Genomic DNA, 9664 nt, shown 5'->3' on the forward strand with positions numbered 1-9664 from the left:
ATGGGCAAAACAGACTCAACTTGGGGAAATTAGTTTAATTTATTGACAATCAAAATCAGAGTAGGGTAATGAGAAATGAAACCAAATCTTAAAACACCTTCCCCCAGCTCTCCCTTCTTCCCAGGCTCAACTTCACTCCCGATTTCTCTACCACCTCCCCCCAAGTGGTGCAGGGGGACAGGGAATGGGGATTGCGGTCAGTTCATCACACGTTGTTTCTGCTGCTCCTTCCTCCTTAGGGGGAGGACTCCACACACTCTTCCCCTGCTCCAGCGTGGGGTCCCTCCCATGGGAGACAGTCCTCCATGAACTTCTCCAATGTGAGTCCTTCCCAGGGGCTACAGTTCTTCAAGAACTGGACCAGTGTGGGTCCCTTCCACAGGGTGCAATCCTTCAGGAACAGGCTGCTCCAGTGTGGGTCCCGCATGGGGTCACAAGTCCTGCCAGCAAACCTGCTCCAACGTGGACTCCTCTCTCCACAGGTCCTGCCAGGAGCTTGCTCCAGCATGGGCCTCCCACAGGGTCACAGCCTCCTTCGGGCATCTACCTGTTCTGGCATGGGGTCCTCCACGGGCTGCAGATGGATATCTGCTCCACCGTGGAGCTCCATGGGCTGCAGAGGGACAGCTGGCCTCACCATGGTCTTCAACACAGGCTGCAGGGGAATCTCTGCTCCGGTGCCTGGAGCACGTTCTCCCCCTCCTTCTTCACTGACCTTGGTGTCTGCAGAGTTGTTTCTCACATATTCTCACTCCTCTCTCCGGCTGCAAATGCCACGCGCCAGTTTTTTTCCCCTTCTTAAATATGTTATCACAGAGGCATTAACCACTGTCACTGATTGGCTTGGCCTTGGCCAAATGGTGGGTCAGTCTGGGAGCCGGCTGGCACTGGCTCTATTGGACACAGGGGAAGCTTCTAGCAACTTCTCGCAAGAGCCAACCCTGCAACCCCCACCGCTACCAAAACTTTGCCATGCAAACCCAACACACACAGAGTCTCTCAGAGGATCCTTCTGTTGTGCAGTTGCTGTGTGTCAAAGAACAGCAGGTGCTGACTGCTACCGTGATGGTGCACTGGCGGCAATATCGCACCAACTGAGACTCCCTGGTTCCCATCCACGAGCTGATTTGTCTACTACTTGTGCGGTTGCTGTTTGTCAAAGAACACTAACAGTAGACTATCATGACCTGAACAAAGTCACGCTGCCATTGAGTGCTGCCATACCAGACATTCTAGAACTCAAACATGAACTGGAGCCAAAGGCTGCCAAGTGGTATGCTACAGGGGTATTGACAATGCATTCTTCTCGACCCCTTTGGCAGCAGAGTGCAGGCCACAGTTTGCTTTCATGTGGAGGGATGTCCAACGCACCTGGAATCCACTGCCCCAGGGGTGGAAGCGCAGCCCTATCATTTTCATATACATCCAGAGGGCACTGGAACAGCATGAAACCCCAGAACATCTGCAATATATTGATGACATTACTGTGTGGGGCAACTCTGTAGAGGAAGTGCTTGAGAACGGGAAAAGAATAATCTAGATTCTTCTGAAAGTTGGCTTTACCGTAAAATGAAGCAAGGTCAAAGGACCTGCATAGGAGATCCAGGTTTTGGAAATAAAATGACAAGATGGTTGTAATCACATCCCTATGGATGTGATTAGTAAAATAACAGCTATGTACCCACCAATTAACAAAAAGAAAACCAAGCTTTCTTAGGCACTGGAGGTTTCTGGAGGATGCATATTCATGGTTACAGTCAGCTTGTGAATCCTCTCTTGTGGAGTATTAAGGCACGGACTCTGGCGGGGATTCAAGCCAAAGACGTTTATTGCTACAGGCACTTGCTTTTTATACTGTTACAGCTCCCTCACGAGCCACAAAATGTGTCCTGATTGGTTCCTACACACAGTCCATGCGCTTCTCACACAGTCAGGATTGGTTGCCTCCAGGTGTCCACACTCTCCTTTACTTCCTCTTAGTTGTTTACCATCTTCTCAATGCCACAGCTCCTTTGCGGGAGAAGGATGGACTTCACAACTCTATGAGAGTTATATTCCGAAGCCGTTTATTGTCTTGTCTGACTCCAATATATATCATAATTTTTGCTTAGTCACTGCGCACACACTCATGATTGGTTACAGCTTGTTACACACATTATTGTAATTGGCTATATAGAAAATATCACGCGCTGTCCACGCGCCTCTCACACAGTCAGGATTCGCTGCTTGCAGGTGTTCCTGTACTCCTTTGCTGCTTCTTAGTTGTTTACCACAGCTCCTTCTCCTCAAGGCCGAGCCCTGCAGATATCCAGCTGTTTCCCAGCTTCTCAATGCCACAGCTCCTTCTCCTTAAGGTCGAGCCATGCAGGGTGATCCCAACATCTCCCCCTTTTTGTTTTTGTATAAACAAAACCTGATGGATCATTCGCAACCTGAGGACTGTGAGGAAGATGGACCATCTGTACATTCTTGTATCGTCCTGTGCCGCGAACTCAGCCCAGCAGTCGGTAGGTGCCAGCTTTACGTGGGCGTCCCCACGGAGGCAACGGTGGCCGTACACCGGCCCACTGCCCTTCGGGAAATCCCGGTATTTATACATTTGCAGAGGAACAAGTTTCGACACACATGGCCAGCGAGTGTCGGAACATGCCTCGGTTGTCACCTTTCAACACAGGAAGCCTATGGCGTATGCGCCCGCTGTCCAGACGTGCTTCACGCGCCACAGCCATCCCGTCTATTGGTTCGTAGGCTTTGTTTCACGTGGCATATTACCATAATCCAGCAGTCACATATCAACTATGCTTAAGCCAATAGCAGAATGTTACAAGGCAAACAATTCGAGCTGTACTACTCCTAGTGATGGAAAAAGTGCTTGTATAAAGCTATGAAAACCAATATTATATCTTACCAAAGGATTTGTAGTTATAGAGCACTTTGCCCTAAAAGCTTTCCATGTTCCTCTAATGATACCGCTAATTTCAGTCTGATTAATTATTTGCAAATTAGGAACTAGGACGCCCACGGTACAGTCCCCTGACCAGTTCCCGGGCAGCTGTTTCCCAGCCCATTGATCTCCACACAGCCACCATAACCCTTCTGGTAGATTGAAAAGGGATTGCCCAGGGAGGAAAGAGACAGACAGAAGGTGTCCTGTCCTGTTTGATTTGATAATGTTGCCCATACATTTTCTTTTGGCTGAGGTGGCATCCAGATTGCGATGACACCTGATAGTGTCAGGATGTGTCCGATGACGACAATGGTGACTGTTTCACCCATGGTTTTACCCATTTTGCGGGTACCTATTGAGTTCCAGAATCTGTAATGACACAAGCATAACCTCATCCCCAGGTTAGCAGTTGAAAAGGTCCTTTCTCCTTCCGCAAATAATTTAACACATATAAGGCTTTATTCAAACGTTCTTAGGGTAATGTGGTAGCCTCTCCCCCTTTTTGTTTTGAGCGTGTTTATCTAACAAAGCTCATTCATTGGGTGTGTAAGACACTCGTTTGAATTATTAGCTAGCCAGGCATTCCTTACTACCTTTTGAACCATTCCTTGTAGACAGTGTAATAAACACGGTACAATAAGCATTATTATTAAGATAACAAGTAATAAAACAAGAGGAAAACCCATTCCAACACTTTCAAACTGTCCGCCATATTTCCTAACTGCACAATCAGTTCTAGTGGATGTTTCCATTCCCCTCCTGAATTAACTATCATAAGTGAGATACTGTCAGTAGGTGAACATCTGTGAGCATAGGCTGTTGCTATCTTCTCAGTAATTTTCTGCAATGCTTGCTGTTGATCCTCGTCAGTTGACGGCGCTCTGGAGGCTCCACCAAAGACCCCAGGAGCGGCATCAACGGCCTCAGATCATCATTAGTAACTCCGCAAATATTTCGAACCCACTGTATATCCCCCATTAATTTTTGGACATCAGAAAGATTTTCTATTTTCGAATTAATCTTTATTTTTTGTGGGCGGACCGCTCCACTGGTAATAATCCAGCCCAAATATTGCCATGGTCCCTTCTTTTGAATTTTTTCTGGCGCTATTTTTAAACCCCGTTTTTCTAACTCATGCCCTAAGTGCTGTAAAATGTGGTCTGCATTCAATTGTGTCCCTGCTATTAATATATCATCCATATAATGATACATTATTAAATCTGGATACTTTCTCCGCACCGGCTCTAGAGCCCATGCCACAAGTGTCTGACACATCGAAGGTGAATTTTTCATTCCTTGTGGTAATACTACCCAATGATACCTCTTTGCTGGCTCTCCTTTATTTACCGATGGTACCGTAAAGGCAAACTTCTCTGCATCCTCAGCTGCTAAGGGAATGGTAAAAAAGCAATTGAAATATATTGTTTAATTCCCTGCAAAAGAAATTATACATTTGTGACAATAATTACAATGACATAGAACAAACCCACAACACCGTTTTACAAATAGGGCATATTGAAGTTCCTGCTCTTGAACGTCCAGGGAGTGCCGCTGAAACAGTCAATGAGCCATCATTCCCCATACAAAAGAGTGAAAACATCAGCTGGCGTTATGTCGGACTTGACTGCGTCCGTGGGACGTGTGACAGGATCTTCTGGTCTTACTGCCGGCCGTACCGACCTGGCCGGTACCCACTTCGCTCCGTCCCCTCCCCCTCTGCCAAGACCTCTTGTCTCATGCCTCGTCAATGTTGGGCAGGGTCATATCTTGACTTGGGTGAAGGATCATCCCAGGCAGCCCCCTCCTGTTGCAGCACAGGCGACCAGCGCTCATGTTCCGGGTCAGGAGGCAGGGGCCAAGGAGGACTCGCCATCTCCATTGGTTGCGTTAGCGGGGGGCAGGGATGGGGGGGGGGCGGGCGGGGGTCGCTCATTCTCATCATCCCCAGCTCGGCCTCCCTTCTCTCCCGGGGCTGTGGCAGTGGCAGCTGCTGCCTCCGCTGTCCGCTCTGATTTTATCACCTTTATAGAGTCTCTGACTAATTGCCAGGTTGTTAACACTTTCACAGCCGTATGATCCCCTTTAGAGGCTGCCTCAAACACCAATTTCCCTGCTTTCTCCCAGGTAGGTAACTCAAAAGCTGTTGCAGAGTCTGCTGCTAGCCCCTGGCTCTTCAAAACAGTCTCCAATAGCAATCGCCACGTTGTTGCTAGCTCCACTGCTTGCTATCTCCTTTCGAGACTCGCCCCATTGATCTTTCACACGGGCACACAGAGGAACATTGAGTACATTGTTCTGGGCAACGTTGTCCCGTCTTGCCCTCACATACATCATCGTAGATCTGTTTCTCTGACTTATCTAATGTGGCCGGTTCACCCGGTGCATCTGGCACCTCAGGAGGTGCAGTTGGAGTCACTGAAGGTCCTGGACCCTCTGACTCGGTTAAAAAGGGATTGGTTGAAGGCGGTTTAACAGCCTCCTCCATATCAGCTGCAGCTTTTCTCTCTGCCTTTAAGGCTTTTAATGTGGTTAATATCAACTTCCACGCCGTCACTAACTCTGTGGCAGTTTTATCTCCATTCCCAATATGTTCCTATAACATTTTTCCTATCTCCTCCCACGTCTCTGCCTTAAACGCCACAGACGGATCGGGGGGGGTGCCCTTTTCGGCACCAAATTAGAAGCCTTCTAAGTGTATATTCATCATATTTCAGTCCTCTCTTAGAGAGCATATGCAGCAGGAGTCTGACCATCGCCCCTTCTTCATGCGATGCGTTCTGCCTTTAGTTCTTTTAATGTCTCTAGGATCAACCGCCAGAGCGTCGGAAACTTTATACTGTCTTTGTTGCCTGTGCTGACTTCATTCCTCAGTGCTGCACCAATTCCTTCCCAAATAGGGATCTCAAAAGCCTCATTTACTGAGGGGATTAGTCCTTTTTGCCACGCCCATACCAATAATTTTTTTAGGCCGGCTTCCTCATACTGTACACCTTTCTTAGAGAGGATTAGTTGGAGGAGCTTAACCACTGCTTCTTCCTCTTTTGTTAGCGTGGACCCCATCTCCTCCCCAGCCGCTCACCTGATCAGGGTGAGATTCCAACAGTTTCCTCGGTTGCGCTAGCGACTTCCAGGCACCGGGGCAGTGCCTGCTACGGCTGGCTTCCGCACCCCCTTTGCTGTCTCTTCTGCTCTGGGAAGCATCGACGAGAGGGGCCCTGTTCGGGCGCCACCTGACGCGGAAGTCTCGGACACGACGCATACGACCAATATGATCAGGTCAGTGCCGTTTATTGTCTTGTCTGACTCCAATATATATCATAATTTTTGCTTAGTCACTGCGCACACACTCATGATTGGTTACAGCTTGTTACACACATTATTGCAATTGGCTATATACAAGATATCACGCGCTGCCCACACACCCCTCACACAGTCAGGATTGCTGCTTGCAGGTGTCCCTGTTTTTCTTGCTTCTTCTTAGTTATTTACCACAGCTCCTTCTCCTCAAGGCCGAGCCGTGCAGATATCCAGCTGTTTACCAGCTTCTCAATGCCACAGCTCCTTCTCCTTAAGGTCGAGCCGTGCATCTCAATGCCACAGCTCCTTCTCCTTAAGGTCAAGCCGTGCAGAGTGATCCCAACAGATTACTGCCAAAGGGATCCCTATCGAGGGGTCTATCCTAGAACTAAATCCTTGAGTCACCTTTTCAGAAATGTTTGCTACTGCTTCCCGGGCTTCCTTGGTCAATTGCCGAGGAGAGTTTAACCTGCTATCCCCTCGCAACAGCTGAACCAAGGGCTCCATATCTTGGTTTGTGATACCACAAATAGGTCGAATCCAATTAACGTCTCCTACCAATTTTTGTACATCATTTTATGTTTTAATCTGGATTCTGAATTCAACCCTTTGGGGGGTCACTGACGTTTCAGTGATCATCCACCCCAAGTACCTCCAAGGCGCTTCAGCTTGTATCTTTTCTGGCGCCACTTGCAGCCCACTTTGCCTCAAAAGCTCAACGAGCTCCCCGATCATTTCTTCCGGATTTAATTGATCACCGGCCAACAGTATGTCATCCATATAATGATAGATGAGATATTGAGGCCACCTTTTTCTGATTGGCTGTAAAGCCCAATTTACATAACTTTGACACATCGTGGGCGAATTTTTCATGCCTTGTGGCAATACTGTCCAATGATATCTTTGCATGGGTTGCGCCTTGTTTGTACTTGGGACTGAGAATGCAAAATGTTTGGCATTGTCTTCATGCAGAGGGATTGCAAAAAAGCAATCTTTGAGATCTATAATCAAAAGCTTCCAATACTTCAGTATCATACAGGGAGATGGTAGCCCTGGTTGCAAGGCTCCCATGTCCACTATAACCTTATTGACTTCTCGCAAGTCATGTAATAGTCTCCATTTTCCACTTTTCTTTGGAATCACAAAAACAGGTGTGTTCCAAGGACTAGTGGTTGGCACACTATGGCCTTTTTCTAGCTGTTCTTTTGCCAAATCTTCCAGGTGGGCGACCTTTTCTGCGGTCAGCGGCCATTGATTTACCCACACTGGATCATCGGTTTTCCACTCCATTTTGAGCACAGGTCGCGTTTCAATGGCCGCTACCGAAAACCCTGCGGATCGCTAGAGTGTGATGCATTCATTTGACTCAGTACATCCCACCCAAGCAGACTTAATGGTAAGACGGCTACATAGGGTCGTAATGAACACACTAGCCCTTCTGGATTTTCACAGGTTAGAGTTGTTACGCTCTGTTGTGTTGCAGAAAACCCACCAACCCCTACAAGTCCGTGAGCTGGAGACTGAGCCAGCCAGCCTGGCGGCCACTCTCGCTGACTGATTATGGTCACATCAGCTCCTGTATCCACTAACATATCGATGGTCCATTGTCGCGGTCGCACGGCGGGGTCAGGATGCCTAAACTTCATTTTCAAAGTCGGTTTTCTTCTGCTGATATCTAGTGCTAGAAAGATTTGTGGTCTTCTTGTTGAGCCAAACCCTCCATTCCCCCTCACTGATTGCATTGCCTGAGGTACAGAAGCAGTAAAAGGCACCAGTTGTGCAATACGTGTGCCTGCAGGAACCGCAACAGGAGGAGATGGAGTCGACAACATCACTTTGATGCTTCCTGTATAATCAGCGTCGATGACTCCAGGGAGAACAAAAAGTCCCTGCTTTGTTGCTGAAGATCGTCCTAATAACAAAGCACTCAATCCATATCCTAATGGTCCATTCGCGTTAGTCGGGACAGCATAAACCGATGTGTCCCATAATGTAACATCTACTGTTGTTTCCATGTCCACTCCGGTGCTCCCTCTGGTTCGGGTGCTGAGGCTTGCTTGCCAAGCAGCCTGGTGGTGCTTCCCCATTTGTGTCATTGCGCGGGGTGCCTTCGTGCTCGGTCGCCCGTTTCCCAATTTCATACCATCCCGATGATACTTTGAACAACATTCTGAGGCTTGATGACCAAATTTTTGACATCGACCACATGGTGCTCCTGCTGGGCCTATTCCTTGCTGAAAGGGTCCTTGTTGGAAGGATTTATGACCTGTCTCAATCTGCATAGGTCCTTTCCTTGTGGCCTTGCACTGAGCTCTAAAATGGCCTGTTTCTCCACAATTAAAACATTTTTTCTCCCCTTTTCCATTTATAAATGGCTTAATTGCTGCTGCAAAGGCACTTGCGAGTGTCTCTGCCTGATGTGTGGCAGAGCCTACTCTGTTGCAGGCTTCTACCATTTGTACTAACGTTGCTTCTTTTGGCAAGGCTAACAAAATTCTTTTACAATCTACATTGGCATTTTCTACTGCCAAATTCAACAACACTGCTAGTTTTGCATCTTCATTGGTATACACCTTATTCAAAGCGTCTCTCAGACGATCAACAAAAGACATATATGGTTCATCTCTCCCTTGTCTAATTTGAGTGTAAGATGGTTGCCTCTTTCCCTCCTCAGGGACTGTTCGCAACGCATTCAACGCTAGTCACCCAACTAATTGCAAGGCTTCTAAAGGCAGCCGAGCTTGCAATCTAACATCCACAAACGGTCCCTGGCCTGTCATTTGTTCCATAGGAATGTTCTGAAGCGGATCGCCATCTTGACGCTCCAGGTTTCTCAGGGCTTCTTGCATACAGAGTTTATACCATCTGTCTGCCCACAATAACCTTTGGGTTGGTGTCAACAACATATCTATCATCTGCCGACAATCCCATGGTGTAAGAACCATTCCCATGAATATGTTATCTAATAGAGCTTGCGTGAAATGTGATTGCAAGCCATAATTTTGCACTGCCTTCTGCACTTCCTTAATCAAGTCCCAATGAAATGGGTCCCAACAATTGGGCCCGTGAGGCTGTACACTAATGGGAAATGCCATTGGTAACTCTGTTTCCTCGTCTTTCATTGATCCTAAAAAAACGTCTTTCCACCGCTCCCTAGGGTCGCCTTTCATTCTAGGCTCTTGCCTCCCTATAGTCTCTACAACAGGCTCTTCTTCTTCATCGCTGCTATCAGGCAACGGGGGCCGTAAAGGTGGCAGGGGCTCGGCTGAGGGCTTCAAAACTACAGCTTTCAATCGGTTAAGTCTGGGTGTTTTCGGGGGTGGTGAAACCTGCCCCATCAATCTTTCACACGGGCACACAGGGGAACATTTGAGTACATTGTTCTGGGCAACTTTGTCCTGTCTTGCCCTCACATACATC

This window comes from Phaethon aethereus (assembly GCF_964289735.1).
Source record: "Phaethon aethereus genome assembly, chromosome: W".
Classification (NCBI taxonomy): Eukaryota; Metazoa; Chordata; class Aves; order Phaethontiformes; family Phaethontidae; genus Phaethon; species Phaethon aethereus.